Source organism: Ranitomeya imitator, chromosome 2, assembly GCF_032444005.1.
Source record: "Ranitomeya imitator isolate aRanImi1 chromosome 2, aRanImi1.pri, whole genome shotgun sequence".
Classification (NCBI taxonomy): Eukaryota; Metazoa; Chordata; class Amphibia; order Anura; family Dendrobatidae; genus Ranitomeya; species Ranitomeya imitator.
This window is the reverse complement of record NC_091283.1, coordinates 293,891,669-293,918,791: the sequence shown is the minus strand read 5'-3', so window position 1 is coordinate 293,918,791 and position 27,123 is coordinate 293,891,669. Positions and strand designations below refer to the sequence as shown.

Genomic DNA, 27,123 nt, shown 5'->3' with positions numbered 1-27,123 from the left:
CTGTCTGTCTGTCTGTCTGTCTGTCCTGGAAATCCCGGCTCTCTGATTGGTCGAGGCCGTCAGGCCTCGACCAATCAGAGACCGGCACAGCATCGACGTAGAAATCCCGCGTCTCTGATTGGTCGAGGCCGCTAGGCCTCGACCAATCAGCAACGGGCACAGCGACGATGATGTCATAAAGGACGTAGACATCCTGCGTCTGATTGGTCGAGGCCGCCAGGCCTCGACCAATCAGCAACGGGCACAGCGACGATGATGTCATAATGGTTGCCATGGCGACGATGATGTCATAAAGGTTGCCTCGACCAATCAGCGACGGGCACAGTCTGCCGCGAATTCTGGAATCATCATTGTCCATATACTACGGGGACATGCATATTCTAGAATACCCGATGCGTTAGAATCGGGCCGGGCCAGGCCTCGACCAATCAGCAACGGGCACAGTATCGACATAGATGTCATAATGGTTGCCATGGCGACGATGATGTCATAAAGGTTGCCTCGACCAATCAGCGATGGGCACAGTCTGCCGCGAATTCTGGAATCATCATTATCCATATATTACGGGGACATGCATATTCTAGAATACCCGATGCCGCCAGGCCTCGACCAATCAGCAACAGGCACAGCGACGATGATGTCATAATGGTTGCCATGGCAACAATGATGTCATAAAGGTTGCCTCGACCAATCAGCGACGGGCACAGCGACGATGATGTCATAATGGTGGTTGCGATGATGATGTCATAAAGGTTGCCTCGACCAATCAGCAACGGGCACAGCGACGATGATGTCATAATGGTTGCCATGGCGACGATGATGTCATAAAGGTTGCCTCGACCAATCAGCGACGGGCACAGTCTGCCGCGAATTCTGGAATCATCATTGTCCATATACTACGGGGACATGCATATTCTAGAATACCCGATGCGTTAGAATCGGGCCACAATCTAGTATATATATATATGTGTACATACATATATACATAGCTATAGAGACGGGATTTCCGTGTCGCTGATTGGTCGCGGCATGGGATATAATGTTAAAAATAATAAAAGTATATATAAAATCGTGCTATTCTCACCTTCTGGTGTCCACCGAAGCTGTCCCGCTCCTCGCGATGCCGGCAGCTTCCTTTTCCAGTGATGTATTGCAATTCTCCCAGATGACTTCGCGGTTTTGTGAGACCGTTACGTCATCACGGGTTATTGCCGCAGAGCATCACTGGCGGACCTGGCGGGAGCATCGGGAGAGCTTCGGTGGACGCCGGAAGGTGAGTATATTATTTTGTATTACTATTTTATATTTTAATATAGGGATATGTGTTGTGAATTCTGTTGTCGAACTCCCTCCTGTGGTCGTGAATGGTACTTCGGCAAGTTCTGTCTATGGGCTCCCTCTGGTGGCTGTGAGTGAAGCTGCTGCTTCTGAGGTTCCTTACACAGGTGACGTGGTTTATCCTTTGGTTGTCTGCTCTATTTAACTCCTCTCAGATCGTTACTCCATGCCAGCTGTCAATGTTTTTGCATTGGTTCAGTTCGCTCCTGGATCTCTCTGGTGACCTGCCTTTTCCTGCAGAAGCTAAGTTCCTGATAGTCATTATTTGTTCATTGTTTTCTTATCCAGCTGGTTTTCATGATTTTGTCTTGCTAGCTGGAAGCTCTGGGATGCAGAGTGGCCCCTCCGCACCGTGAGTCGGTGCGGAGGTCTTTTTTGCACACTCTGCGTGGTCTTTTGTAGGTTTTTGTGCTGATCGCAAAGTTGCCTTTCCTATCCTCTATTTAGTAAGTCTGTCCTCCCTTTGCTGAAACCTGTTTCATTTCTGCGTTTGCGACTTTCATCTTTACTCACAGTCAATATATGTGGGGGGCTTCCTTTACCTTTGGGGAATTTCTCTGAGGCAAGGTAGGCTTTATTTTCTATCTCTAGGGCTAGATAGTTCTTAGGCTATGACGAGGCACCTAGGTCTGGTCAGGAGCGCTCCACGGCTATTTCTAGTGTGTGTGATAGGATTAGGGCTTGCGGTCAGCAGAGCTCCCACATCCCAGAGCTCGTCCTGTATGAGGTTTAACTATCAGGTCATTCCGGGTGCTCCTAACCACCAGGTCATAACAGATATGGTGGCCACACTGCTATATACTACGTGGGCTGTGTTATATACTGCGTGGGCTGTGTTATATACTACGTGGCTGCTATATACTATGTGGCTGTGCTATATACTACGTGGCTGTCTGTTATATACTACGTGGGCTGTGCTATATACTACGTGGCTGTGCTATATACTACGTGGCTGTGCTATATACTACGTGGCTGTGCTATATACTATATGGCTGCTATATACTACGTGGCTGTGCTATATACTATGTGGCTGTCAGTTACATACTACGTGGGCTGTGCTATATACTACGTGGCTGTGTCATATACTACGTGGCTGTGCTATATACTACGTGGCTGTGCTATATACTATGTGGCTGTGCTATATACTATGTGGCTGTGCTATATACTCGTAGCTGTACTATATACTACGTGGTTGTCTGTTATATACATGGGCTGTGCTTTATAGTACGTGGCTGTGCTATATACTACGTGGGCTGTGTTATATAATATATGGCTGCTATATTCTACGTGGCTGCTACATACTATGTGGCTGTCTGTTTTATATACTACGTGGGCTGTGTTATATACTATGTGGCTGTGTTATATACTATGTGGCTGTGCTATATACTATGTGGCTGTGCTATATACTATGTGGCTGTGCTATATACTATGTGGCTGATATATACTACGTGGCTGCTATATACTACATGGCTGTACTATATACTACGTTGCTGTCTGTGTTATTTACTACGTGACCTGTGTTATATACTATGTGGGCTGTGTTATATACTACCTGGCTGTTATATACTACAAGGCTGTGTTATATACTACGTTGCTGTCTGTGTTATATACTACGTGGCCTGTGTTATATACTATTTGGCTGTGCTATATACTACATGGCTGTCTGTTATATACTACGTGGGCTGTGCTATATACTACGTGGCTGTGCTATGTACTACGTGGCTGTGCTATATACTACGTGGCTGTACTATAAACTACGTGGCTGTACTATAAACTACGTGGCTGTACTATCTACTACGTGGCTGCTATATACTACGTGGCAGTGCTATATACTACGTGGCTGCTATATACTACGTGGCTGCTATATACTACGTGGCAGTGCTATATACTACATGGACTGTGCTATATACTAGGTGGCTGTGCTATATACTACGTGGCGGTATGTTATATACTACGTGGGCTGTGCTATATACTACGTGGCTGTGCTATGTACTATGTGGCTGTGCTATATACTACGTGGCTGTCTGTGTTATATCCAGAAACAAAGAGGGATGTGGAGGGCACCACCCTGTATATAACTACGAGGGGCTCACCATGGGTATTTAAATAGACCACCCACCACCTCAGTGTTATACGCCCCCGGAAGAAGAACAGGCGAAACGCGCGTCGGGACGTACATCTAGACAAAGGCATACCACTTGGTAATATACTTACATCTATTTCTATCTGCATTATGGAACTCTACTGCCATTGAGCTTTATTATACATATAGAGGTTTTCTTGCTTAGTGCGCTCTCCACTTAGGTCCTCTTTAGTCCAGGTGGCGTATGTGACGCTGTATGCAGGGGCTTTTTGAGCTTTCAAGCCATATTACTATAGGGGCTTTAGGAGTAGGATATAATATGCATTTTTGTTGCTATTTGTGTGTTTTTTGCCTTTGCCTTGATATCTTTGTTGCAATATGAGGTACTCTGGTGTCATTTTATGTTTGAATATTTATAAATAAAGTTTTTTTTACATTTTACATTCCTTGAGCCAACGTGTTACTTTTATACGTAGCTTCTAGTGGTATATACAAGCGATGATGATCAGATCACCTGGATGTAGCAGAATTACTCACTTGATATAAGCGCTCACCATGTGGCGACGCTCACAGCAAGCCAGCAGTGACAACCATAGAGGTATCCAGGAGACCTCTGGTTGTCATGCCAACCCATCGGTTACCCATGATCACGTGACGGGGGTCACCGATGGGCGGATTTCTGGCGCGATTGCCGGAAGCGCATGTTAAATGCTGCTGTCAGCGTTTGGCAGTGACATTAAACGTGTTAATAGCCGAGGGTGGATCACGAATCCACCTGCGGCTGTTCCTTGCACATGTCAGCTGTTCAAAACAGCTGACATGTGGCGGGAAAGATGTGTGCTCACCGCCGGAGCCCACATCAAAGGGAAGGTGTCCGACATCGGCATACATTTATGCCCGATGTAGGAAAGGTGATAAGGACGGAGTTACAGACTCAGATAACTGAGGCAAGGCGATCCACACCACAATCAAACTATCATACAGATGAACAGGTAAAAAAAAGACATAGAATAAAAAACTATGTTACATCCCCGACAACAGCGTATGTATGAGGGGAGAGCTCAAACACTAAACCGGAGTTGCACTCATTTATGGTGGACCACTGGAGCTACTATGTGTCCTGTCCCGAAGATTAGAAAAATTATTAGTGCCCCTATTTCAGGAGAGATTGTGCAGTAATCTGAAATTCTTAGGATCGAAAACATAATGTCATTTATAACACAGAGTGAAGCCATGGAACCAGGGCTCGAGCCATGCCAACGCATCTCCTGCAGGTGTGAATAAATGTAGATTACAGCGATCAGCCACGCACAGCTTAGAGATATATCATGGCACAGGTGTGATGTGTTTTATGTAGATTATCTCAATCCTCCCTGAAGTTAGTCGGTTTTAATACAAATTGAAAATTCAGAATAAAGGGAAACTCTGTTGTTACAGTACAGAAATTCACACTTGGCCTCACTGCACATTTAATGTTGGTGATCATAAAAGTGTAGTTTGACCAGAAAGACTGGACCTGGTCTTGTAGGGACCATATGAGCACATTCAGCAGCACAGAAGGGAGAGAACGTAGATTCATCCAATAAGATATCAGGGATCTAGGAAGCCAAAATACTCAAGCTACTTACCGGTAGCGGTGTTTTTCAGAAGCCCATGACAGCACTAACGAGAGAGGGGATCAGCCCTTCAGGGACAGGAAACCTACAGAGATAAAAGGGCGGCACCTCTCTCCTGCATCAGTTGGATTACAGAGCATGAGAGGACCTCTTTGGTTAGTAGCACATAAATAATTTACACATTTCACCCTGTGACTAAACTTAGAAAATGTATATAAATAAATGGTGATAAGCCATATCAGTAGCAAGGGAGAAAATTGTTGTGAATTCCGCTCTTGGGCTCCCTCCGGTGGTTGTAAGTGGCACTTTTGTGAGTTCTGCTCTTGGGCTCCCTCTTGTGGTTTTAAGAAGTATGGCTGCTCCTTGGAGTTAGCTGTCATCAGCTGCCTCCACTTATCGTCTCTTCTGCTCGGCTATATAGGCCTGGCTGTTCCTTCAGCCAGTGCCACTTGTAAATGGTTTCTGGATGGATTCACATCTCTTTGGATTTCCCTGTTTTCCTGACCAGTTCAGCAAAGCTAAGTTTTTGCTTGCTCTGTTCTGTTCACAGATTGTGGACTTATCTGTTCAGTGCTTTCTATGTTTGTCCAGCTTATCAGTATGAATTAATTCTGTCTTGCTGGAAGCTCTGGGAAGCAGATTTACCCTCCACACCTTTAGTCAGGTGTGGAGATTTTTTGTAAACTCTGCGTGGATTTTTGTAGTGTTTTATACTGACCGCACAGTATTCCATCCTGTCCTATCTATCAAGCTAGACTGGCCTCCTGTGCTCATCCTGGTTTCATTCTGTGCATGTCTTTTCCCTCTCCACTCACAGTCATTATTTGTGGGGGGCTAATCTATCCTTTGGGGATTTTCTCTGAGGCAAGATAGTTTTCCTGCTTCTATCTTTAGGGGTAGTTAGCTCTTAGGCTGTGACGAGATGCCTAGGGAGAGTTAGGAGCATTCCACGGCTGCTTCTAGTGTTGTGTTGAGCTTAGGGACTGCGGTCAGTACAGTTACTACTTCCTTCAGAGCTCGTTCCATGTTGCTCCTAAACCACCGCATAACAGTACAAGTGGCCGAAAATGAATTAAATGCAGCTCAAAAGAAGGAAAAGAAAGTTCTGAACCATTTTTTTTTCTGTGCTCTAGTTTGTCTCTTTTTTCCTCTTGATATCTGGGTGGTTCAGGATATATGCTCTGGCATGGATGTTTAGGGTTTGTTTTCTCGTGTGGATCAACTTGCTGCAAGAGTACAGAATATCCAAGATTATGTTGTCCAGACTTCGGCTTTAGAGCCTAGAATTCCTACTCCTGATTTGTTTTTTGGGGACAGATCCAAGTTTTTGAACTTTAAAAATAACTGCAAATTGTTTTTTGCTTTGAAACCCCGTTCTTCTGGTGATCCCATTCAGCAAGTAAAAATCATCATATCCTTGCTGCGTGGTGACCCTCAAGACTGGGCTTTTTCTCTTGAAACAGGGGATCCGGCATTATTGAATGTAGACGCATTTTTTCAAGCGCTCGGATTATTGTATGACGAACCTAATTCTGTGGATCATGCAGAAAAAACCCTGTTGGCATTGTGTCAAGGTCAGGAAGCAGCAGAATTATACTGCCAGAAATTTAGAAAATGGTCTGTGCTCACTAAATGGAATGAAGAGGCTCTGGCTGCTATTTTCAGAAAAGGTCTTTCTGAAGCCCTTAAAGATGTTATGGTGGGCTTTCCTACGCCTGCTGGTTTGAGCGAATCTATGTCTCTAGCCATTCAGATTGATCGGCGTCTGCGCGAGCGCAAAGCTGTGCACCATATGGCAGTGTCCTCTGAGCAAAGTCCTGAACCTATGCAATGTGATAGGATTTTGACTAGAACAGAACGGCAGGAATTCAGACGTCAGAATAGGCTGTGTTTTTACTGTGGTGATTCGGCTCATGTTTTCTCTGATTGCCCTAAGCGTACTAAGAGAGTCGCTAGGTCTGTTACCATTAGTACTATACAGCCTAAATTTCTCTTATCTGTGACCCTGATTTGCTCATTGTCGTCATTTTCTGTCATGGCATTTGTGGATTCAGGCGCTGCCCTGAACTTAATGGACTTAGAATTCGCCAGGCGCTGTGGTTTTTCCTTGCAGCCTTTGCAGAGCCCTATTCCTTTGAGGGGTATTGATGCTACACCCTTGGCCAAGGATAAACCTCAGTACTGGACGCAGATGACTATGTACATGGCTCCAGCACATCAGGAAGATTGCCGTTTTCTGGTGTTGCATAACCTGCATGATGTTGTTATACTGGGTTTTCCATGGTTACAGGAACATAATCCGGTGCTGGATTGGAAAACTATGTCTGTGACTAGTTGGGGTTGTCAAGGGGTACATAGTGACGTTCCTATGATGTCAATTTCCTCTTCCCCCTCTTCTGAGGTCCCTGAGTTTTTGTCGGATTTCCAGGATGTATTTGATGAGCCCAAGTCCAGTTCCCTTCCACCGCACCGGGACTGTGATTGTGCTATTAACTTGATTCCTGGTTGCAAGTTCCCTAAGGGCCGACTTTTCAATCAGTCTGTACCAGAGCATGCCGCCATGCGGAGTTATGTTAAAGAGTCTTTGGAGAAGGGGCATATTCGGCCCTCTTCGTCACCATTGGGAGCGGGTTTCTTTTTTGTTGCTAAGAAGGATGGCTCCTTGAGACCCTGTATTGATTATCGTCTTCTTAATAAGATCACGGTCAAATTCCAATACCCCTTGCCTTTGCTTACTGATTTGTTTGCTCAGATTAAGGGGGCTAGTTGGTTTACTAAGATTGACCTTCGAGGGGCATATAATCTTGTTCGTTTTAAACAGGGTGACGAATGGAAAACTGCATTTAATACGCCCGAAGGCCATTTTCAAAATACCTTGTGATGCCATTTGGGCTCTCTAATGCTCCATCTGTGTTCCAGTTCTTCATGCATGATATTTTCCGCAATTATCTTGATAAATTCATGGTCGTATATTTGGATGATATTTTGATTGGGAGTCTCATGTGAAGCAGGTCAGGATGGTGTTCCAGATCCTTCGTGATAATGCTTTGTTTGTGAAGGGGTCTAAGTGCCTATTCGGAGTTCAGAAGGTCTCTTTTTTGGGTTTTATTTTTTCTCCCTCGTCTATAGAAATGGATCCTGTTAAGGTCCAAGCTATTCATGACTGGATTCAACCCACATCTGTGAAGGGCCTTCAAAAATTTTTGGGCTTTGCTAATTTCTATCGCCGTTTCATTGCCAACTTTTCCAGTGTGGTTAAGCCCCTTACTGATTTGACGAAGAAAGGCGCGGATGTGACGAAGTGGTCCTCTGCGGCTGTTGAGGCCTTTCAGGAGCTTAAACGCCGATTTACTTCTGCCCCTGTGTTGCGTCAGCCGGATGTTTCTCTTCCTTTTCAGGTTGAGGTCGACGCTTCTGAGATTGGGGCAGGGGCCGTTTTGTCTCAGAGGGAGTCTGATGGTTCTTCGATGAAACCGTGTGCTTTTTTTTCCAGAAAGTTTTCGCCTGCGGAACGCAATTATGATGTCGGCAATCGGGAGTTATTGGCTATGAAGTGGGCATTTGAGGAGTGGCGACATTGGCTTGAGGGAGCTAAGCACCGCGTTGTGGTCCTGACCGATCATAAGAATCTGATTTACCTCGAGTCGGCCAAGTGGCTTAATCCTAGACAGGCTCGATGGTCCCTATTTTTCTCCCGTTTTGATTTTGTGGTCTCGTATCTTCCGGGATCTAAGAATGTTAAGGCTGATGCCTGTGATGATCCCAATGGCAGGGGATCACAAAAGGACAAGCACAAAAAATAAAACAAGCTCTAGGGTGATGGAAACCGAGCTGACCGCGATCCTGAACCTCAACACACAACCAGCTGTAGCCGGGGAACGTGCCCACGACGATTCTAGACGTCCCGCACCAGCCGAAGAACTAACTTTCCCTATTAGAAGAAACACAGACCTCTCCTGCCTCCAGAGAAACACCCCACAGAAATAGCAGCCCCCCACATGCAATGACGGCGAAACGAGAGGAAAGCACATACGCAGCCATGAAAACAGACTCAGCAAAATGAGGCCCGCCAAAGCCAGACAGCAGAGGATACAAAAGTGAACTGCGCGGTCAGCGAAAAACCCTACAAAAAACCATCCTGAAATTACTTGAACTCATGTTCCAACTCATGGAACATGAGGAGCAATACCAGCCCACCAGAGCAACCAGCAAAAAGGAATCACATATCTGCAAGCTGGACTAAGACAAAAATTAAGCAAAACGTGGAACAGGAAAATCAAAAACTTAGCTTGTCCTGAAGAATACAGAAGCGGGAAGCAGCGGTAACAAGACACACTGATTACATTGGTAGCCGGCGAGGAAATGACAAGAAAGCCAGGTTAAATAGGAAACTCCCATATCCTGATAGAACAGGTGGACACCAGAGACCGCAGAGAACACAAGTCACCCAGTACCATCCGTAACCACCAGAGGGAGCCCAAAAACAGAATCCACAACAGTACCCCCCCCTTGAGGAGGGGTCACCGAACCCTCACGAGAACCACCAGGGCGACCAGGATGAGCCCTATGAAATGCACGGACCAAATCAGCAGCATGAACATCAGAGGCAACCACCCAAGAATTATCCTCCTGACCATAACCCTTCCACTTGACCAAATATTGGAGTTTCCGTCTGGAAACACGAGAATCCAAGATCTTCTCCACAACATACTCCAATTCTCCCTCCACCAGCACCGGAGCAGGAGGCTCAAGCGAAGGAACAACAGGTACCTCATACTTCCGCAACAACGACCGATGGAACACATTATGAATAGCAAACGATGCCGGGAGATCCAAACGAAATGACACAGGGTTAAGAATTTCCAAGATCCTATAGGGACCGATGAACCGAGGCTTGAACTTAGGAGAAGAGACCTTCATAGGAACAAAACGAGAAGACAACCACACCAAGTCCCCAACACGAAGTCGAGGACCCACGCGGCGACGGCGATTAGCAAACTGCTGAGCCCTCTCCTGGGACAACTTCAAATTGTCCACCACATGACTCCAAATCTGATGCAACCTATCCACCACCATGTCCACTCCAGGACAATCAGAAGGCTCCACCTGACCAGAGGAAAAACGAGGATGAAACCCCGAATTACAAAAGAAAGGAGAAACCAAGGTAGCAGAACTAGCCCGATTATTAAGGGCAAATTCGGCAAGCGGCAAAAAGGTAACCCAGTCATCTTGATCAGCAGAAACAAAACACCTTAAATAAGTTTCCAAGGTCTGATTAGTTCGTTCCATCTGGCCATTCGTCTGAGGATGGAATGCAGACGAAAAGGACAAATCAATGCCCATCTTAGCACAGAACGTCCGCCAAAATCTAGACACAAACTGGGATCCCCTGTCAGAAACGATGTTCTCCGGAATCCCATGCAAACGAACCACGTTCTGAAAAAACAGAGGGACCAACTCAGAGGAGGAAGGCAACTTAGGCAAGGGTACCAGATGAACCATCTTAGAAAAGCGGTCACACACAAAACAGATGACGGACATTTTTTGAGAGACAGGGAGATCCGAAATAAAGTCCATGGAAATGTGCGTCCAAGGCCTCTTCGGAATAGGCAAAGGTGACAACAATCCACTGGCCCGAGAACAGCAAGGCTTAGCCCGAGCGCAAACTTCACAAGACTGCACAAAAGAACGCACATCCCTCGACAAGGAAGGCCACCAAAAAGACCTGGCCACCAAGTCTCTAGTACCAAATATTCCAGGATGACCTGCCAATGCAGAAGAATGGACCTCGGAGATGACTCTACTGGTCCAATTATCCGGAACAAACAGTCTTTCAGGCGGACAACGATCAGGTTTATCCGCCTGAAACTCCTGCAAAGCACGTCGCAAGTCTGGGGAGACAGCCGACAAAATCACCCCATCCCTAAGGATACCAGTGGGCTCAGAATTTCCAGGGGAGTCAGGCACAAAACTCCTAGAAAGAGCATCCGCCTTCACATTCTTTGAACCTGGCAGGTATGAAACCACAAAATCGAAACGGGAGAAAAACAGTGACCAACGAGCCTGTCTAGGATTCAGACGCTTGGCAGACTCAAGGTAAATCAGATTTTTGTGATCAGTCAAGACCACCACACGATGTCTAGCACCCTCAAGCCAATGACGCCACTCCTCAAATGCCCACTTCATGGCCAAAAGCTCCCGATTACCAACATCATAATTCCGTTCAGCGGGCGAAAATTTTCTAGAAAAGAACGCACATGGCTTCATCACTGAGCAATCGGAGCTTCTCTGTGACAAAACCGCCCCCGCTCCAATCTCGGAAGCATCAACCTCAACCTGAAAAGGAAGCGAAACATCTGGCTGACGCAACACAGGAGCAGAAGAAAACCGGCGCTTAAGTTCCTGAAAGGCCTCCACAGCCGCAGGAGACCAATCAGCAACATCAGCACCCTTCTTAGTCAAATCCGTCAAAGGCTTAACAACACTAGAAAAATTAGTTATGAAACGACGATAAAAATTAGCAAAGCCCAAGAACTTCTGTAGACTCTTAAGAGATGTAGGCTGCGTCCAGTCATAAATAGCCTGAACCTTGACGGGATCCATCTCAATAGTAGAAGGGGAAAAAATATACCCCAAAAAAAGAAATCTTCTGGACTCCAAAGAGACACTTTGAACCTTTTACAAACAAAGAATTGGCCCGCAGGACCTGAAACACCTTCCTGACCTGCTGAACATGGGACTCCCAGTCATCCGAAAAAACCAAAACATCATCCAAATACACAATCATAAATTTATCCAGATATTCACGGAAAATATCGTGCATAAAGGACTGGAAGACAGAAGGAGCATTAGAAAGTCCAAAAGGCATCACCAAATACTCAAAATGGCCCTCAGGCGTATTAAATGCGGTTTTCCACTCATCACCCTGCTTTATCCGCACAAGATTATACGCACCCCGAAGATCAATCTTAGTGAACCATTTAGCCCCCTTAATGCGAGCGAACAAATCAGTCAACAATGGTAAAGGATACTGATATTTAACTGTAATCTTATTCAAAAGACGGTAATCTATACAAGGCCTCAAGGAACCATCTTTTTTGGCCACAAAAAAAAAACCTGCTCCCAAAGGGGACGAAGATGGACGGATATGTCCCTTTTCCACGGACTCCTTAACATAATCCCGCATAGCAGTATGCTCTGGCACTGACAGATTGAACAAACGACCTTTAGGAAATTTACTGCCAGGAATCAAATCTATAGCACAATCGCAATCCCTGTGAGGAGGAAGCGAATTGAGCTTAGGCTCCTCAAAAACATCCCGATAATCAGACAAAAATACCGGAACCTCAGAAGGAGTAGATGAAGCGATAGAAATCGGAGGTGCATCATCATGAACCCCCTGACATCCCCAGCTTAACACAGACATCGTTTTCCAGTCCAAGACTGGGTTATGAGTTTGTAACCATGGCAGACCAAGCACTAAGACATCATGTAAATTATACAGTACCAGGAAGCGAATCACCTCCTGATGAACGGGAGTCATACGCATGGTCACTTGTGTCCAGTACTGAGGTTTATTCATAGCCAAAGGTGTAGAGTCAATTCCTTTCAAAGGAATAGGGACTTCCAGAGGCTCCAGACTAAACCCACAGCGGTTGGCAAATGACCAATCCATAAGACTCAGGGCAGCGCCTGAATCCACATAGGCATCGACGGAAATGGCTGATAATGAACAAATCAGAGTCACAGACAGAATGAACTTAGACTGTAAAGTACTAATGGCAACAGACTTATCAACCTTTTTTGTGCGTTTAGAGCATGCTGATATAACATGAGCTGAATCACCACAATAAAAACACAACCCATTTTTCCGCCTATAGTTTTGCCGTTCACTTCTGGACTGAATTCTATCACATTGCATTGTCTCAGGTGCCTGTTCAGAAGACACCGCCAAATGGTGCACAGGTTTGCGCTCCCGTAAACGCCGATCAATCTGAATAGCCATAGTCATAGACTCATTCAGACCTGTAGGCGCAGGGAACCCCACCATGACATCTTTAATGGCCTCAGAAAGGCCATCTCTGAATCTTGCAGCCAAGGCGCACTCATTCCACTGAGTAAGCACCGACCATTTCCGAAATTTCTGACAATATATTTCTGCTTCATCTTGCCCCTGAGAGAGAGCCAATAAAGCTTTTTCAGCCTGAATCTCTAGGTTAGGTTCCTCATAGAGCAAACCCAATGCCAGAAAAAACACATCCACATTGAGCAACGCAGGATCCCCTGGTGCCAATGCAAATGCCCAATTCTGAGGGTCACCCCGCAGGAAAGATATAACAATCTTGACTTGCTGAGCAGGGTCTCCAGAAGAGCGAGATTTCAAAGAAAGAAACAACTTGCAATTGTTCCTAAAATTCAGAAAACTAGATCTATCTCCAGAAAAAAACTCTGGGATAGGAATTCTAGGTTCAGACATAGGAGCATGTACAAAAAAATCTTGTATATTTTGAACCTTAGCAGCAAGATTATTCAGGCTGGAAGCCAAACTCTGGACGTCCATGATAAACAGCTGAGGTCAGAGCCATTCAAGGATTAAGAGGAGGTAAGACGCAGCCAGGCTGCAATTAAGGCTATGCAGCAAACTCTGAGGGGGAAAAAAAAAAAAAAAAAAACTTCCTCAGACTACTTTTCCTCCTACTTCAGCCAATACGATTACCACTTTCGGGCCGGCTATACTGTCATGATCCCAATGGCAGGGGATCACAAAAGGACAAGCACAAAAAATAAAACAAGCTCTAGGGTGATGGAAACCGAGCTGACCGCGATCCTGAACCTCAACACACAACCAGCTGTAGCCGGGGAACGTGCCCACGACGATTCTAGACGTCCCGCACCAGCCGAAGAACTAACTTTCCCTATTAGAAGAAACACAGACCTCTCCTGCCTCCAGAGAAACACCCCACAGAAATAGCAGCCCCCCACATGCAATGACGGCGAAACGAGAGGAAAGCACATACGCAGCCATGAAAACAGACTCAGCAATATGAGGCCCGCCAAAGCCAGACAGCAGAGGATACAAAAGTGAACTGCGCGGTCAGCGAAAAACCCTACAAAAAACCATCCTGAAATTACTTGAACTCATGTTCCAACTCATGGAACATGAGGAGCAATACCAGCCCACCAGAGCAACCAGCAAAAAGGAATCACATATCTGCAAGCTGGACTAAGACAAAAATTAAGCAAAACGTGGAACAGGAAAATCAAAAACTTAGCTTGTCCTGAAGAATACAGAAGCGGGAAGCAGAGGTAACAAGACACACTGATTACATTGGTAGCCGGCGAGGAAATGACAAGAAAGCCAGGTTAAATAGGAAACTCCCATATCCTGATAGAACAGGTGGACACCAGAGACCGCAGAGAACACAAGTCACCCAGTACCATCCGTAACCACCAGAGGGAGCCCAAAAACAGAATCCACAACAGATGCCCTCTCTAGGAGTTTTTCGCCTGATTCTCCTGGAGTCCTTGAGCCGGTTGGCATTCTTAAATAAGGGGTGATTCTTTCTGCCATCTCTCCTGATTTGCGGCGGGTGCTTCAGGAATTTCAGGCTGATAGGCCTGACCACTGTCCTGTGGGGAAGCTGTTTGTTCCTGATAGATGGACAAGTAAGGTGATTTCTGAGGTTCAATGTTGGCTGGTCATCCTGGGATTTTTGGTACCAGAGATTTGGTTGCTAGGTCCTTTTGGTGGCCGTCCTTGTCGCGCGATGTCCGTGCTTTTGTGCAATCCTGTGGGACTTGCGCCCGAGCCAAGCCTTGCTGTTCCCGCGCTAGTGGGTTGCTTTTGCCTTTGCCGGTCCCTGAGAGGCCCTGGACGCATATTTCCATGGATTTTATTTCGGATCTTCCTGTTTCCCAGAAGATGTCTGTTATCTGGGTTGTTTGTGACCGGTTCTCTAAAATGGTCCATCTGGTACCTTTGCCTAAGTTGCCTTCCTCCTCAGATCTGGTTCCATTGTTTTTTCAGCATGTGGTTCGTTTGCATGGCATTCCGGAGAATATTGTGTCTGACAGAGGTTCTCAGTTTGTCTCTAGATTTTGGCGGGCCTTTTGTGCTAGGATGGGCATTGATTTGTCTTTTTCTTCGGCGTTTCATCCTCAGACTAATGGCCAAACTGAGCGAATTAATCAGACCTTGGAGACCTATTTGAGATGCTTTGTCTCTGCTGATCAGGATGATTGGGTGTCTTTCTTGCCGTTGGCCCGAGTTTGCCCTTAATAATCGGGCTAGTTCGGCTACTCTGGTTTCTCCTTTCTTTTGTAATTTTGGTTTTCATCCTCTCTTTTCTTCTGGGCAGGTTGAGCCTTCTGATTGTCCTGGTGTTGATTCTGTGGTGGACAGGCTGCAGCAGATTTGGACTCATGTGGTGGACAATTTGACGTTGTCTCAGGAAAGGGCTCAACGTTTTGCTAAACGCCGTCGGTGTGTTGGTCCCCGGCTTCGTGTGGGGGATTTGGTTTGGTTGTCTTCTCGTCATGTTCCTATGAAGGTTTCGTCCCCTAAGTTTAAGCCTCGGTTTATTGGTCCTTATAAAATTTCTGAAATTATTAATCCGGTGTCGTTTCGTTTGGCTCTTGCAGCCTCTTTTGCCATTCATAATGTTTTCCATAGATCTTTGTTGCGGAGATATGTGGTGCTCGTTGTTCCCTCGGTTGACCCTCCTGCCCCGGTGTTGGTTGAGGGAGAGTTGGAATATGAGGTTGAGAAGATTTTGGATTCTCGTTTTTCGAGGCGGAGGCTTCAGTATCTTGTCAAGTGGAAGGGTTATGGCCAGGAGGATAATTCTTGGGTTGTTGCCTCCGATGTCCATGCCACCGATTTGGCTCGTGCTTTTCATTTGGCTCATCCTGATCGGCCTGGGGGCTCTGGTGAGGGTTCGGTGACCCCTCCTCAAGGGGGGGGTACTGTTGTGAATTCCGCTCTTGGGCTCCCTCCGGTGGTTGTAAGTGGCACTTTTGTGAGTTCTGCTCTTGGGCTCCCTCTTGTGGTTTCAAGTGGTATGGCTGCTCCTTGGAGTTAGCTGTCATCAGCTGCCTCCACTTATCGTCTCTTCTGCTCGGCTATATAGGCCTGGCTGTTCCTTCAGCCAGTGCCACTTGTAAATGGTTTCTGGTTGGATTCACATCTCTTTGGATTTCCCTGTTTTCCTGACCAGTTCAGCAAAGCTAAGTTCTTGCTTGCTCTGTTCTGTTCACAGATTGTGGACTTATCTGTTCAGTGCTTTCTATGTTTGTCCAGCTTATCGGTATGAATTAATTCTGTCTTGCTGGAAGCTCTGGGAAGCAGATTTACCCTCCACACCTTTAGTCAGGTGTGGAGATTTTTTGTAAACTCTGCGTGGATTTTTGTAGTGTTTTATACTGACCGCACAGTATTCCATCCTGTCCTATCTATCAAGCTAGACTTGCCTCCTGTGCTCATCCTGGTTTTATTCTGTGTATGTCTTTTCCCTCTCCACTCACAGTCATTATTTGTGGAGGGCTAATCTATCCTTTGGGGATTTTCTCTGAGGCAAGATAGTTTTCCTGCTTCTATCTTTAGGGGTAGTTAGCTCTTAGGCTGTGACAAGATGCCTAGGGAGAGTTAGGAGCTCTCTCTGCTTCTAGTGTTGTGTTGAGCTTAGGGACTGCGGTCAGTACAGTTACCACTTCCTTCAGAGCTCGTTCCATGTTGCTCCTAAACCACCGCATCATAACAGGGAATATAGGAGTGCTGTCATGGGCTCCTGAAAAACACCGCTACCGGTAAGTAACTTGAGTATTTATTCAGTCGCCTTGACAGCACTAACGAGAGAATTACAGAGAAAAGAGTCTTAGGGAGGGACTACCGCTTCCAGCACCCTTCTACCAAACGTGAGATCATTGGAGCCACCCAGATCTAATCTACAATGTTTAAAGAAAGTAGATGGAGATGACCATGTGGCCGCCTTACATTTATTGTCAATCGACACCTCCGAGTTTTCTGCCCAGGATGTCGCCATAGCCCGAGTGGAATGAGCTCTTATGCCTTCCGGGACTTCTAGGCCACCTGCTGAATAAGTCAAAGATATCCCTTCCCTAATCCATCTACCTAAGGTGTTTTTGGACACCCTAAACCCCTTCCTGACTCCCTGAAAGGATATGAATAAAGAACTATCTTGTTTCCAGGGTTCTGTTAAAGTTATATATCTAAGCAGACATCTTTTGACATCTAATGAATGGAGTTTGAGTTCTTTTTGATTTTTTTAGGATTAGGACAAAAAGTGGGAAGATTTATTTCCTGAAGTCTGTGGAATTTTGACGCTACCTTCGGAAGATAAAGGGGATCAGTTCTTAATACTACCCTATCTTCTCTAAACTGAATGTATGGAGGCTGTCTAGAGAGGGCTTTTAAGTCACTAACTCTCCTCGCAGATGTGAGAGTGACCAAAAGAGCTGTTTTAAAGGACAGGACTTTTATAGGAGCAGATTCTATAGGCTCAAATGGGGGCTTCAGTTAAAGCTGTAAGCACCAAGTTTAAGTCCCACGGGGATAATTTATCCCTAACAATGGGTCTTGACCTAGCCGCTGCTTTGATAAATCTAGAAATCCAATAACTGTTAGCTAAATTACAATTGTATAATGTGTTATGACCTGGTGGTCAGGACAATAATGGACCTGGTGGTTAAGAGCACACGGAATGACCTGATAGTTACTAATAATATAGGACGAGCTCTGAGACGTGGCAACTCTGCTGACCGCAATCCCTAATCCTATCACACACACTAGAAATAGCCGTGGAGCGCTCCTGACGCTCCCTAGGCGCCTCGTCACAGCCTAAGGAACTAACTAGCCCTAAAGATAGAAAAATAAAGCCTACCTTGCCTCAGAGAAATTCCCCAAAGGAACAGGCAGCCCCCCACATATAAAGACTGTGAGTTAAGATGAAAATTACAAACACAGAGATGAAATAGATTTAGCAAAGTGAGGCCCGACTTACTGAACAGACGGAGGATAGGAAAGGCAGCTTTGCGGTCAGCACAAAAAACTACAAAAAGACCATGCAGAGGGTGCAAAAAGACCCTCCGCAGCGTGAGTCGGCGCTCCCTCTGCGTCCCAGAGCTTCCAGCAAGCAAGACAACAATCAAAATAGCAAGCTGGACAGAAAAATAGCAAACCAGAGAAAAACAAGCAGGAACTTAGCTTCTGCTGGGAAGACAGGTCACAAGAACGATCCAGAAGTGAACTAGACCAATACTGGAACATTGACAGGTGGCATGGACCAAAGATCTAAGTGGAGTTAAATAGAGCAGCCAGCTAACGAATTAACCTCGTCACCTGTGGAAGGAACCTCAGAAGCCGCAGCCCCACTCACAACCACCAGAGGAAGCCCATGGACAGAACCAGCCGAAGTACCATTCATGACCACAGGAGGGAGCTTGACAACAGAATTCACAACAGTACCCCCCCTTGAGGAGGGGTCACCGAACCCTCACCAGAGCCCCCAGGCCGACCAGGACGAGCCAAATGAAAGGCACGAACCAGATCGGCAGCATAAACATCGGAGGCAAAGACCCAGGAATTATCTTCCTGACCATAACCCTTCCACTTGACCAGGTACTGGAGTTTCCGTCTCGAAATACGAGAATCCAAAATCTTCTCCACCACATACTCCAACTCCCCCTCAACCAACACCGGGGCAGGAGGATCAACGGATGGAACCACAGGCGCCACGTATCTCCGCAACAATGACCTATGGAATACATTATGGATGGCAAAAGAAGCTGGAAGGGTCAAACGAAACGACACAGGATTGAGAACCTCAGAAATCTTGTACGGACCAATGAAACGAGGCTTAAACTTAGGAGAGGAAACCTTCATAGGAACATAACGAGACAACAACCAAACCAAATCCCCAACACGAAGTCGGGGACCCACATAGCGCCGGCGGTTAGCGAAACGTTGAGCCTTCTCCTGGGACGTCAAATTGTCCACCACATGAGTCCAAATCTGCTGCAACCTATCCACCACAGTATCTACACCAGGACAGTCCGAAGACTCAACCTGCCCTGAAGAGAAACGAGGATGGAAACCAGAATTGCAGAAAAACGGCGAAACCAAAGTAGCCGAGCTGGCCCGATTATTAAGGGCGAACTCAGCCAAAGGCAAAAAGGACACCCAATCATCCTGATCAGCAGAAACAAAGCATCTCAGATATGTTTCCAAAGTCTGATTAGTTCGTTCGGTTTGGCCATTTGTCTGAGGATGGAAAGCCGAGGAAAAAGACAAATCAATGCCCATCCTAGCACAAAAGGCTCGCCAAAACCTCGAAACAAACTGGGAAACTCTGTCCGAAACTATGTTCTCCGGAATGCCATGTAAATGAACCACATGCTGGAAAAACAATGGCACCAAATCAGAGGAGGAAGGCAATTTAGACAAGGGTACCAAATGGACCATCTTAGAGAAGCGATCACAAACCACCCAAATGACCGACATCTTTTGAGAGACAGGGAGATCCGAAAAATAAAATCCATAGAGATATGCGTCCAGGGCCTCTTCGGGACCGGCAAGGGCAAAAGCAACCCACTGGCACGAGAACAGCAGGGCTTAGCCCCAGCACAAGTCCCACAGGACTACACAAAAGAACGCACATCCCGCGAAAAAGCCGGCCACCAAAAGGATCTAGCCACCAAATCTCTGGTACCAAAGATTCCCGGATGACCAGCCAACACCGAACAATGAACCTCAGAGATAACTCTACTAGTCCATTTATCAGGGACAAACAGTTTCTCTGCTGGGCAACGGTCAGGTCTATCAGCCTGAAATTTTTGCAGCACCCGCCGCAAATCAGGGGAGATGGCAGACAAAATTACCCCCTCTTTGAGAATACCCGCCGGCTCAGGAACACCCGGAGAGTCGGGCACAAAACTCCTTGACAGGGCATCAGCCTTCACATTCTTAGAGCCTGGAAGGTACGAAACCACAAAATCAAAACGGGAGAAAAATAGCGACCAACGAGCCTGTCTAGGATTCAACCGTTTGGCAGACTCGAGATAAGTCAAATTCTTGTGATCCGTCAAGACCACCACGCGATGCTTGGCTCCTTCAAGCCAATGACGCCACTCCTCGAATGCCCACTTCATGGCCAACAACTCTCGATTGCCAACATCATAATTGCGCTCAGCAGGCGAAAACTTTCTAGAAAAGAAGGCACATGGTTTCATCACCGAGCCATCAGAACTTCTTTGCGACAAAACAGCCCCTGCTCCAATCTCAGAAGCATCAACCTCGACCTGAAACAGAAGCGAAACATCTGGCTGGCACAACACAGGGGCAGAAGAAAAACGTCGCTTCAACTCCTGAAAAGCTTCCACAGCCGCAGAAGACCAATTGACCACATCAGCACCCTTCTTGCTCAAATCAGTCAACGGTTTAGCAACACTAGAAAAATTACTGATGAAGCGACGATAAAAATTAGCAAAGCCCAGGAACTTTTGCAGACTCTTCACAGATGTCGGCTGAGTCCAATCATAAATGGCCTGGACTTTAACAGGGTCCATCTCGATAGTAGAAGGGGAAAAAATGAAACCCAAAAATGAAACCTTCTGAACTCCAAAGAGACACTTTGACCCCTTCACAAACAAAGAATTTGCACGAAGGACCTGGAACACCATTCTGACCTGCTTCACGTGAGACTCCCAATCACCCGAGAAGACCAAAATATCATCCAAATATACAATCAGGAATTTATCCAGGTACTCTCGGAAGATGTCATGCATAAAGGACTGAAATACTGATGGAGCATTGGAAAGCCCGAATGGCATAACCAGGTACTCAAAATGGCCCTCGGGCGTATTAAATGCTGTTTTCCATTCATCGCCCTGTTTAATACGCACAAGATTATACGCACCACGAAGATCTATCTTGGTGAACCAACTAGCCCCCTTAATCCGAGCAAATAAATCAGACAGCAGCGGCAAAGGGTACTGAAATTTGACTGTGATCTTATTAAGAAGGCGGTAATCAATACAAGGTCTCAAAGAACCATCCTTCTTGGCCACAAAAAAGAACCCTGCTCCCAATGGTGATGACGACGGGCGAATATGACCCTTCTCCAAGGATTCCTTTACATAACTCCGCATAGCGGCGTGCTCTGGCACAGATAAATTGAACAGTCGGCCCTTGGGAAACTTACTACCAGGAATCAAATCGATAGCACAATCGCAATCCCTATGAGGAGGTAGGGCACTGGATTTGGGCTCATCAAATACATCCCGGTAATCTGACAAAAACTCCGGGATTTCAGAAGGGGTGGATGACGAAATAGACAAAAATGGAACATCACCATGTACTCCCTGATAACCCCAGCTGGACACAGACATAGATTTCCAATCCAATACTGGATTATGGACCTGTAGCCATGGCAACCCCAAAACGATCATATCATGCAGATTATGCAACACCAAAAAGCGAATATCCTCCTGATGTGCAGGAGCCATGCACATGGCCAGTAAGTCTAACCTCTATTGTTGGTAAAATATTTGAAGGGTTTCTGAGGGATGTTATTCTGGATTATCTCAATGAGAATAACTGTTTAACTCCATATCAGCATGGGTTTATGAGAAATCGCTCCTGTCAAACCAATCTAATCAGTTTTTATGAAGAGGTAAGCTATAGACTGGACCACGGTGAGTCATTGGACGTGGTATATCTCGATTTTTCCAAAGCGTTTGATACCGTGCCGCACAAGAGGTTGGTACACAAAATGAGAATGCTTGGTCTGGGGGAAAATGTGTGTAAATGGGTTAGTAACTGGCTTAGTGATAGAAAGCAGAGGGTGGTTATAAATGGTATAGTCTCTAACTGGGTCGCTGTGACCAGTGGGGTACCGCAGGGGTCAGTATTGGGACCTGTTCTCTTCAACATATTCATTAATGATCTGGTAGAAGGTTTACACAGTAAAATATCGATATTTGCAGACGATACAAAACTATGTAAAGCAGTTAATACAAGAGAAGATAGTATTCTGCTACAGATGGATCTGGATAAGTTGGAAACTTGGGCTGAAAGGTGGCAGATGAGGTTTAACAATGATAAATGTAAGGTTATACACATGGGAAGAGGGAATCAATATCACCATTACACACTGAACGGGAAACCACTGGGTAAATCTGACAGGGAGAAGGACTTGGGGATCCTAGTTAATGATAAACTTACCTGGAGCAGCCAGTGCCAGGCAGCAGCTGCCAAGGCAAACAGGATCATGGGGTGCATTAAAAGAGGTCTGGATACACATGATGAGAGCATTATACTGCCTCTGTACAAATCCCTAGTTAGACCGCACATGGAGTACTGTGTCCAGTTTTGGGCACCGGTGCTCAGGAAGGATATAATGGAACTAGAGAGAGTACAAAGGAGGGCAACAAAATTAATAAAGGGGATGGGAGAACTACAATACCCAGATAGATTAGCGAAATTAGGATTATTTAGTCTAGAAAAAAGACGACTGAGGGGCGATCTAATAACCATGTATAAGTATATAAGGGGACAATACAAATATCTCGCTGAGGATCTGTTTATACCAAGGAAGGTGACGGGCACAAGGGGGCATTCTTTGCGTCTGGAGGAGAGAAGGTTTTTCCACCAACATAGAAGAGGATTCTTTACTGTTAGGGCAGTGAGAATCTGGAATTGCTTGCCTGAGGAGGTGGTGATGGCGAACTCAGTCGGGGGGTTCAAGAGAGGCCTGGATGTCTTCCTGGAGCAGAACAATATTGTATCATACAATTATTAGGTTCTGTAGAAGGACGTAGATCTGGGTATTTATTATGATGGAATATAGGCTGAACTGGATGGACAAATGTCTTTTTTCGGCCTTACTAACTATGTTACTATGTTACTATGTTACTATGGTCAATTGGGTCCAGTACTGAGGCTTATACTTGGCCAAAGGCGTAGCATCAATTCCTCTCAATGGAATAGGATACTGCAAGGGCTCCAAGAAAAAACCACAGCGCCTAGCAAACTCCAAGTCCATCAAATTCAGGGCAGCGCCTGAATCCACAAATGCCATAACAGAATAGGATGACAAAGAGCAGATCAGAGTAACGGACAAAAGAAATTTCGACTGTACCGTACCAATGGTGGCAGACCTAGCGAAACGCTTAGTGCGCTTAGGACAATCGGAGATAGCATGAGTGGAATCACCACAGTAAAAACACAGCCCATTCCGACGTCTGTGTTCTTGCCGTTCAGCTCTGGTCAAAGTCCTATCACATTGCATAGGCTCAGGTCTATGCTCAGATAATACCGCCAAATGGTGCACAGCTTTACGCTCACGTAAGCGTCGATCGATCTGAATGGCCAAAGACATAGACTCATTCAGACCAGCAGGCATGGGAAATCCCACCATGACATCCTTAAGGGCTTCAGAGAGACCCTTTCTGAAAATTGCTGCCAGGGCACATTCATTCCACTGAGTGAGTACAGACCACTTCCTAAACTTCTGACAATATATCTCTATCTCATCCTGACCCTGACACAGAGCCAGCAAGATTTTCTCTGCCTGATCCACTGAATTAGGTTCATCATAAAGCAATCCGAGCGCCAGAAAAAATGCATCAACATCACGCAATGCCGGATCTCCTGGCGCAAGGGAAAATGCCTAGTCTTGAGGGTCGCCACGTAACAAAGAAATAATGATTTTCACTTGTTGAACAGGGTCACCTGAGGAGCGAGGTTTCAAAGCAAGAAACAATTTACAATTATTTTTGAAATTCAGAAACTTAGACCAAAAAACAAATCAGGAATTGGAATCCTAGGCTCTAACATTGGATTCTGAACCACAAAATCTTGAATGTTTTGTACCCTTGCAGTGAGATTATCCATACAAGAGGACAGACCTTGAATGTGCATATCTACACCTGTATCCTGAACCACCCAGAGGTAAAGGGGAAAAGAGAGACAAAACACACTGCAAAGAAAAAAAAAATGGTCTCAGAACTTCTCTTATCCCTCTATTGAGATGCATTAGTACTTTGGGCCACCTGTACTGTTATGACCTGGTGGTCAGGACAATAATGGACCTGGTGGTTAAGAGCACACGTAATGACCTGATAGTTACTAATAATATAGGACGAGCTCTGAGACGTGGGAACTCTGCTGACCGCAATCCCTAATTCTATCACACACACTAGAAATAGCCGTGGAGCGCTCCTGACGCTCCCTAGGCGCCTCGTCACAGCCTAAGGAACTAGCTAGCCCTAAAGATAGAAAAATAAAGCCTACCTTGCCTCAGAGAAATTCCCCAAAGGAACAGGCAGCCCCCCACATATAATGACTGTGAGTAAAGATGAAAATTACAAACACAGAGATGAAATAGATTTAGCAAAGTGAGGCCCGACTTACTGAACAGACAGAGGATAGGAAAGGCAGCTTTGCGGTCAGCACAAAAAACTACAAAAAGACCACGCAGAGGGTGCAAAAAGACCCTCCGCACCGTGAGTCGGCGCTCCCTCTGCGTCCCAGAGCTTCCAGCAAGCAAGACAACAATCAAAATAGCAAGCTGGACAGAAAAATAGCAAACCAGAGAAAAACAAGCAGGAACTTAGCTTCTGCTGGGAAGACAGGTCACAAGAACGATCCAGGAGTGAACTAGACCAATACTGGAACATTGACAGGTGGCATGGACCAAAGATCTAAGTGGAGTTAAATAGAGCAGCCAGCTAACGAATTAACCTCGTCACCTGTGGAAGGAACCTCAGAAGCCGCAGCCCCACTCACAACCACCAGAGGAAGCCCATGGACAGAACCAGCCGAAGTACCATTCATGACCACAGGAGGGAGCTTGACAACAGAATTCACAACAATAATGCCCCTAAAGCTGACACATGGACTCTAAGGGTGCTTGTAGCTAGCCCCATCTCTAGACCTTTCTGCAGGAACTCCAGAACCTTAGTGATACTGACTTTTTGACCCATCTCTGATCCTGAAACAGTCAAGAACTTTCTCCAGATTCTAACATAAATGTTTGTCGTGAAAACCTTTCTGCTTTTTAATAAAGTATTAATTAGTCCTTGTGAAAATCCCCTTTTCTTTAGTAATGACCCCTCAAATTCCACGTCGTCAGATGTAAATTGGACACTCATGGATGGAGAACTGGACCCTGGGAGAGGAGGTCTGGGAGCTCTGGGAGAATCCAAGGCCGAGAAATGGACATTTTCCTAAGCCACAGAAACCACGGCCTCCTGGGCCAGAACGGCGCTATTAGGATTACTCGAGCTCTGTCCTCCCGAATGTTCCTCAGAACAATCGAGATCAAGTTCAATGGGGGAAAGGCATAGGCCATATTGAAATGCCATGGAATTAGGAGGGCATCCACCACGTACAGATTGTCTCTGGGGTTTAGAGAGCAAAACTGGTGACTCTTTTTGTTCTCTTTGCTGGCGAAGAGGTCTATAACTGGGCACCCCCAAAGAAGTGTGATTTGGTCGAAGACGGTCTGATTGAGAATCCAATCTCCTTGCCCGAGTTTCATGCGACTTAGATAATCGGCCATGATGTTGTGTTTTCCCTTTATATGAAGCGATGTGAGTGACAGTAGATGAGATTCGGCTACCTGCAAGATACGACCCACTACTTCCATTAAAGATCTGGATCGGGTTCCCCACTGATTAATATAAGCTACAGTTACCTGATTGTCTGAGAATAGCCTGACGTGATGGCCCTGTAAGGACATAAGGAAATAACTCAGAGCTCGTTCTACTGCCAACAACTCTTTAAGGTTGGAAGACAAACTTTGTTCAGAATGTGACCAAACTCCCTGGACCCATATATCACCCATATGTGCTCCCCATCCCCTGGGGCTAAGGCTACGTTCACATTGCGTTAGGGCAATCCGTTAAGCGCATAGCGCTAGCGGATTGCGCTAACGCAATGTACCAATAGGGTTCGCGTTCGCCGTTCCCGCTAGCGCAGATCCCTGATCTGCTCTAGCGAGGAACGGACCTCGGACGCACCTCGGACGTTGCAAGCAGCGTCCGAGGTCCGTCACAAAATAACAGCACATCGCTGGCGCATGCTGAAAATGGCATGCGCTAGCGATGTGCTACAGATAAAAATCACATTGCTGTCAATGGGTGCGCTAACGGACCCATTGCATGGCGTTAATTGCAACACTTTCGCCGTGCAACGCAGTCCGTTAGCGTTAACTCATTAACGCAATGTGAACCTAGCCTAACATCTGTGGTCACCACGCGAGATATATGGTTTATCCAGGGAACCCCTGTTCGTAAGTTTGGCATGTGTAACCACCACCGTAAGGATTGGACAGAGGCATTAGACAAGGAAAAGGTACTATCCAGGTGACCCTCCAACTGGCGAGTATTGTGCAATACATCTCACTGTAGGACTCTAGTGTGGTATTGGGCCCAAAGAACCGCCGGGATACACGACGTGAGTGAGCCAAACAGTGACATTGCTCCTCTTAAAGTTATTGATGGATTATTAACAGCCATGAGTATTTGCCATTGAATTTTTTCTATCTTTATATCCGGTAGACGGCATTCCAGCAACCTGGAATCCAAGATGAGACCCAGGAACTCTTGAACTCTTAGTGGCTGCAAACATGATTTTTTAAAATTAATAATCCAACCCACCCTCTGTAAGGCTGCAATTACTTTTGCTAGTTGGGCCGAGCAGTGTGATTCTGAGTTCCCTATTATCAATAGGTCATCCAGATTTGGAACCACTAAAATATCCTGTTCATGAAGATGTGACATGACCTCCACCATTATCTTCGTGAGCACACGAGGGGCAACTGCAACACCAAAGGGGAGTGTCCTATATTTGAAGTGTTTAACCGTCCTGCCTAGTAAGACTGCTACCCTTAAATACCACTGGTGGTCTATGTGTATAGGGACATGATAATAGGCGTCTTTAAGATCTAAGACGACCATGAAACACTCATCAAACAATAGCTTTATTGCTGTTTTCACAGACTCCATTTTAAATGATTGAACCCACAAGAATTTGTTCAGGCCTTTAAGGTTGATGATGGTGCGGAA

General features: G+C 45.9%; 1 protein-coding gene across 1 annotated transcript in view; it reads right to left on the bottom strand.

Annotated features, from left to right (window-relative positions):
- Positions 1-27,123, bottom strand: part of LOC138666437 (zinc finger protein 84-like) — a 59,646-nt gene that overhangs the window by 14,149 nt on the left and 18,374 nt on the right. The gene's annotated exons all lie outside the window — the stretch shown is intronic.